This window comes from Ruditapes philippinarum, unplaced genomic scaffold (assembly GCF_026571515.1).
Source record: "Ruditapes philippinarum isolate M1 unplaced genomic scaffold, ASM2657151v2 ctg1192_1_1_1_1, whole genome shotgun sequence".
NCBI lineage: Eukaryota > Metazoa > Mollusca > Bivalvia > Venerida > Veneridae > Ruditapes > Ruditapes philippinarum.
This window is the reverse complement of record NW_026865481.1, coordinates 1-5,649: the sequence shown is the minus strand read 5'-3', so window position 1 is coordinate 5,649 and position 5,649 is coordinate 1. Positions and strand designations below refer to the sequence as shown.

Sequence of the window (5,649 nt, the reverse complement as noted above, 5' to 3'; positions counted from 1 at the left end):
GAATTAATATTGGATACTTGAGAAAAACAAAGTCCACCTTTAAATGAAGCATAAGCACTTGAGCACGTAACAAAATCATTTTGCTGTATTCTAAGATGGCAACTATAAAGAAGAGGAATAAAAATGCAACACATTGCGAGAAACCAATTCATTGTCAACAGAACATGACAAAATGCAAATAATAAGAACCAAAACGTTTCCCAGCTGTGATAGTACGTTTAAGATGTCAAGAGACATTCGAACCAGTATTCTACCTGATAAAGGTGTATTTGAAAATAAAAATTATTCTAAAAATACAGTTGTTTGCTTTCAAAAATACAAACAAGAAATACTCCATCCTAAGTCTACAAGTGGAACGTTTATCATATATGTTATTTGCGTCTTTCTTGAATTGATTTATTTTTAGAAATGCAAAACTAAAAGTCAAAAATATTTTTTTATCAATTTTCTTCCTCAAATTAAAGTTTTTATGAACGGCAAGTCAAAATTAAGGACAATTAGTTTATGTGATACATCTGTTTTTTTACTAATTCTTTTTTCTTAAAAAGTTGTTTTTTGTCAAAATTTAACTAAAAAAAGGGCCGTAAAATGATACGGACCCCCTAACTAAATTTTTTTTTTTCAATCTACGGGCCCGTTTTTTAAGAAAGAAAAGTAGGGGCCCAGATCGAGGGAAACAAAATAACAATTTACTTTACAAACATTTAAGAATGATAATGATCATAACTTGCTACTTCATATTTATGAAATCTATAACCGCAACGCGTGAAGTATAAAAATATAAGACGGCAAGAAAAATCAAAACACGATAACTATACTATTATACGAAACAAATAGCATAGCTTTAATTCCAAGTAGGAGTGGATATATTTTGCATGCTCCTCCTGTTTTGACATTTAAATTCTTACTGGTCAGATTTCAATAGTATTTGCACAAACTTGTTTAGAAAAAAAGCAGACTATTTTATTCCATTTCAAATCATTTAGCAAATTACCTTTAACATGAGTGGTGACGTAAATGTATCTCAAAACAAACGACTGTTTCATAATCAGGAACACTCACATAGATGTACGGGAGAGAGAGATAAAGGTTATCTTATTATTATTTGTCACTGTAAGTGGTGGTTTTGGAGTCTTTTATTACCATCGACCATCAGGGACGGGCAATGGCATACTTCACCACACTGTTGCCTTAACAAACGTGGGAAACAGTTCGTAGTTGTTTGTTATTGTCCAACAAATCAACCTGTTGCTCGACGTTAAGAATGAAATATCGACAAAGATAATAACGTAAGTAAAGTTATTCTTTGAAAGGATTTCTAGATATAAAAAAAATAAAGTATACTTGATATATTTTGCTTTTCAGCGTTGATCGATCATAGGGTTTCCCTTTTATTTCACAGTAAAAGATAAACTACAATTATATTATTAAAACGCGTAACTACAAGTAAATAAATAAATGTTATAGGTTGTTTATGAATAAATGTGATTATATGAATTATCAAAATCAGTTCGTTAACAAACAGATTACCATGTCATGACTAGGCACGTCATACATTGTAATATAGACAAATCTACGTACTAAGATTTGAACTTTCCGACAGCGGGATATCTCTCCCTCGGTAGAAATAAATACATTAAAGATATATAATAACAAATTGCATCCATTTTCTTGTTGACTCTATTTATCAATGGCAATGAAATTAGCAACCCCTTGGTTTATTTATATCGACATTTATAAAAACATTTCACCACAGCGAGTTAGCAAATTTTAATGATTTAAAGACTACAAGACGTGTATCTCGTCTCGAAAGGAAGACAATATTAAACTGCAATAAGGAAGTCGACAATAGGAGAGAGTAACGTTTTTCAAGAAAAACAACTTAGTATTGTCCTAAAACATGAAACTACATGACTATCAAATGCATTCGTCGTTTAGATTTTTTTCCGAGTGAAAATGATCTTATCAAGATAGCTGATGGTATCTACAGGTCTAAAATTAGCTGGCCAATCAAAATCGTGGGTGTTGCATGGGGGTGGATATATATATTATGTCAATCAAAAGAACAATTCTGTCTTTTTAATCGGAAGCAATAACGGCATTCATATAATCATAATAAGAATATAATTTAATACAAAATGGGTGATGTAAATGCCACAAGAATTGGTTTAGGAATATTATTTGTTCTGTTTTTTCCAATCACTGTTCCGAGTTATTTAATCTATTTGCTCATAACAAAGCTTTCGGGAGATAACGATTCGTGTCCGAGGAGTGTTCCGCAGGACCGAAGATAATAAAAGTAATATTCTTTTTGAAACTATACACCTTCGCAACAAAATTCATGTGTCATAATATTCTTATTCTTGTAAAATAAATACTTTCAAGCAAATTAAAATTTTACTTTGTTCGGATAAAATTTTAGGAAACATGTCAAAGAAAACAAAATGGGTAAATATTTATTTATCTAAAACATTGCTATGGTATTTGACTTTCATTATGAATTCATATGTAATAGATTTTGATAAAACACCGTCAATCTTTTATGAATAGGCTTTAATACTTCTGTCGATTACATCAAAATTTTATTGTTTAATATATTATTTATGTTAATTAAATGTTTCAAATGTACTTTACTTCTTTTTTACAGGGAATTAATTAAAGCTGATTTAGAATGAAAATGATAAAATATAACTTGACGGGTGTTTTGAATAAATTTTCAACGTTACACCTTGCTCGTTTTCCCTTTTTAATCTTTGGTACAAAAATGATAACTTAGGAACAACAGAAACGCAAAATCGAAAATGTTGCAGGCTAGGTTAAATTGAGCCTGTTCATATTTTACATATCCACTTTATTTGCATCTGAAATATTTGAGTCATAATTACGTGTACATAATGTAATTTGTATCATTATCCTTATTATTCTACAGATGACGTATGCATATTGGAGAAACAGAAAGGAAGACACCAAAGTTGATCATAAATACCTCGACAGGATATTCTTTTTTTTCCAAAAATAAATCACAACAAAAGTAAACATGTGCATGGATGGGATAATTCTGAAGAAACAGCTGATATACTTTCAATCATCTAATTTTTGTCTTGACGTGCATTTATCTTTGTCATTATAACGTTTATCATAACTATTTGTTTTTCATTGAATTTTGAATATTTTGCACTTTTTGTAAAGTAACAACTGTGTTTATTTAAAGAAAATAAATTATATTTCAAACACCATGCAACGAAACAATATATCTATGTTAATATATAAATGTTATCTTGCTGTGCTATGCGAAACAAAAATCAGAGTTCAACGATCATGTGACGCATGTTGATAAGATATGATCTCACCTCAAATCAACATTTCTGTTTCTTGGTGTACATTGCTGGCGTCCTTGAAATTTTCAATATGACCCTATTTGTTTTTACCAAACTTTATGACATTTTGAAGTTCATGTGTTATCATCATTTAGATGATTGCAATGTCAGATGATTTGCGGAACGATTGTGAAGTATGATATTTTGGTAAAGACTTATATTTGAGCCGCACCATAACAAAATCAACATAATGGGTTTGCGACCAGCATGGATCCAGACCAGCTTGCGCATCCGCGCAGTCTGATCAGAATCCATGATGTTCGGTATCAATTTCTCTATTTGTTATAGGGTTTGTAAGCGAACAGCATGGATCCTAATCAGACCGCGCGTATGCGCAGGCTGGTTTGGATCCATGCTGGTCGCAAACCCATTATGTTAGTTTTGTGATGGCGAGGCTCATTTAAGGATAACATCACGAAAAAGGTTTGATGAACCTGCAACATTTTTAATTTTGCCGTTTTGGACACCCTAAGGGAGTATGTTTTACTCTTTGCCATCTGCGTACTCATGGTCATTGAAAACACAAAGACATTTATACATATCTATCCTCCTGTGTACACAAGTCTGAAGTTTTGGAAAGGATTTGCATAACAAGCCATTGCAGTACCAGAATGTCATTGCAGTAAATGTAAATGTCACCAAAAAGCAATGACCAGAAAGGTCTGTTCCATATAAAATATTTATCTTGCAAGTAATCATGTCTTTGTTTCAAATTTATTAATAGAGACATTGACTTTATTAAATGAGTAAAGAGTAATCATTTGAAATTCCAAGACCCATGAAAACAATTAAACATAATAAAGTAGAAATAGGTTGATGTTGGTATGTTTGTGACAAATGTTTGGCAAATGCATCATCTATAACACTGCATCCTGGTTAGGGACCACAAAAACCGAAAGACAATCAAACCCAGACGTCCTACGAAAAGCTGTTGTTTTCTTTGTTTAGTGATTGTCTATCATTCGATCTTATTCTATGTACATAAAATGCACGTTTCTTCAATACTTAATACTTAATTTGATTGAACGTAAACTGTTAATGCCTTTTACCAAAACGTTTGAATTAAAAAAACTATCACAGCTTAAATAAGGTGTAATTATCAATAAAATACTCAAAATTGAATACTTTTCTGCTGGAATTTTGCATTTTATGTTAAAAATAAAAGTAAAGAAAACACCCAAGCCATTAAATTCATTAAATAATTACTGATACATATCGTTCTTAATTTGATTGAACGTAAACTGTTAATGCCTTTTACAAAAACGTTTGAATAAAAAAAAATATCACCGCTTAAATAAGCTGTAATTATCAATAAAATACCCAAAATTGAATACTTTTCTGCTGGAATTTTGCATTTTATGTTAAAAATAAAAGTAACGAAAACATCCAAGCCATTGAATGTATTAAATTTCTGATACATATCGTTCCGCACACATGTTGTGAGAAAACTGTAGGCATTGCAATACCCCTTTACGAGCCTAAGATACAAGTGCCAACATGACTGGAATCAAACAAACTAGATCTTTAGTTTGGAGAGGAAACTGGCTCTGTTGTGTTACGTTGTCAGGTATTTGGCTTTCAAATTGAGAAATCCGTATAGACAAAGATGTTAGTAAAACTCAGAATAATGGTCACAAACAGGTGGCACCTATTCAAACTGTCTGAGCTGTATATACAATCAAACGGATATAGAAGTACTGAGTCAATGGAACCTTTTACCAACCACCATACAACACTTATTTATGGGATTATGAAAGTGATAAAAATGTGTTTTGAAAAAATTATTCTATACCATTAAAAGAAATAATTTTCAGAATATGCAAAATAAAAAGATCATAAATGAAAACTATACAAATTTTAATAAAAATATGTATGTGCAGTTTATGGAAATATATATCTTGTTCAAATGAACAACATTCAATAAAACAAACTCAGGATCATCAAACAAGTTGCTTTTCATTGGTCGATTTCGTAATACAAACAACTCTGATTAAATCTGCTGTGACAAAATAATTTACAAAAACCAGACATTACTATCTTCTATTCCCAAATGTTTTATGACGTGGCTACGTTTAAGAACTGTTTTTATTACTATTCTTGGTCTCCTTTTTCTCGGTTTTTAAATACGATTACAAAACCGCAAGCATTATTTATTTACCGCTTTCACACACTTGTAGCATGTAGTTCACCGAGATGGACTCGCTTTAGCATTAATACATAAAGCGACATTTAAACCTCAAATGCTTAAAATAGACAACAGGTACCTTTTTTT

General features: G+C 31.1%; 1 long non-coding RNA gene across 1 annotated transcript; it reads left to right on the top strand.

Moving 5' to 3' along the window:
• The first annotated feature begins 1,299 nt into the window (after nucleotides 1-1,299).
• Nucleotides 1,300-3,236, top strand: LOC132729263 (uncharacterized). The gene is made up of 2 exons (XR_009625593.1): nucleotides 1,300-2,299; nucleotides 2,930-3,236. It is a non-coding gene; the product is annotated as an uncharacterized LOC132729263 (long non-coding RNA).
• Nucleotides 3,237-5,649: the final 2,413 nt, after the last annotated feature.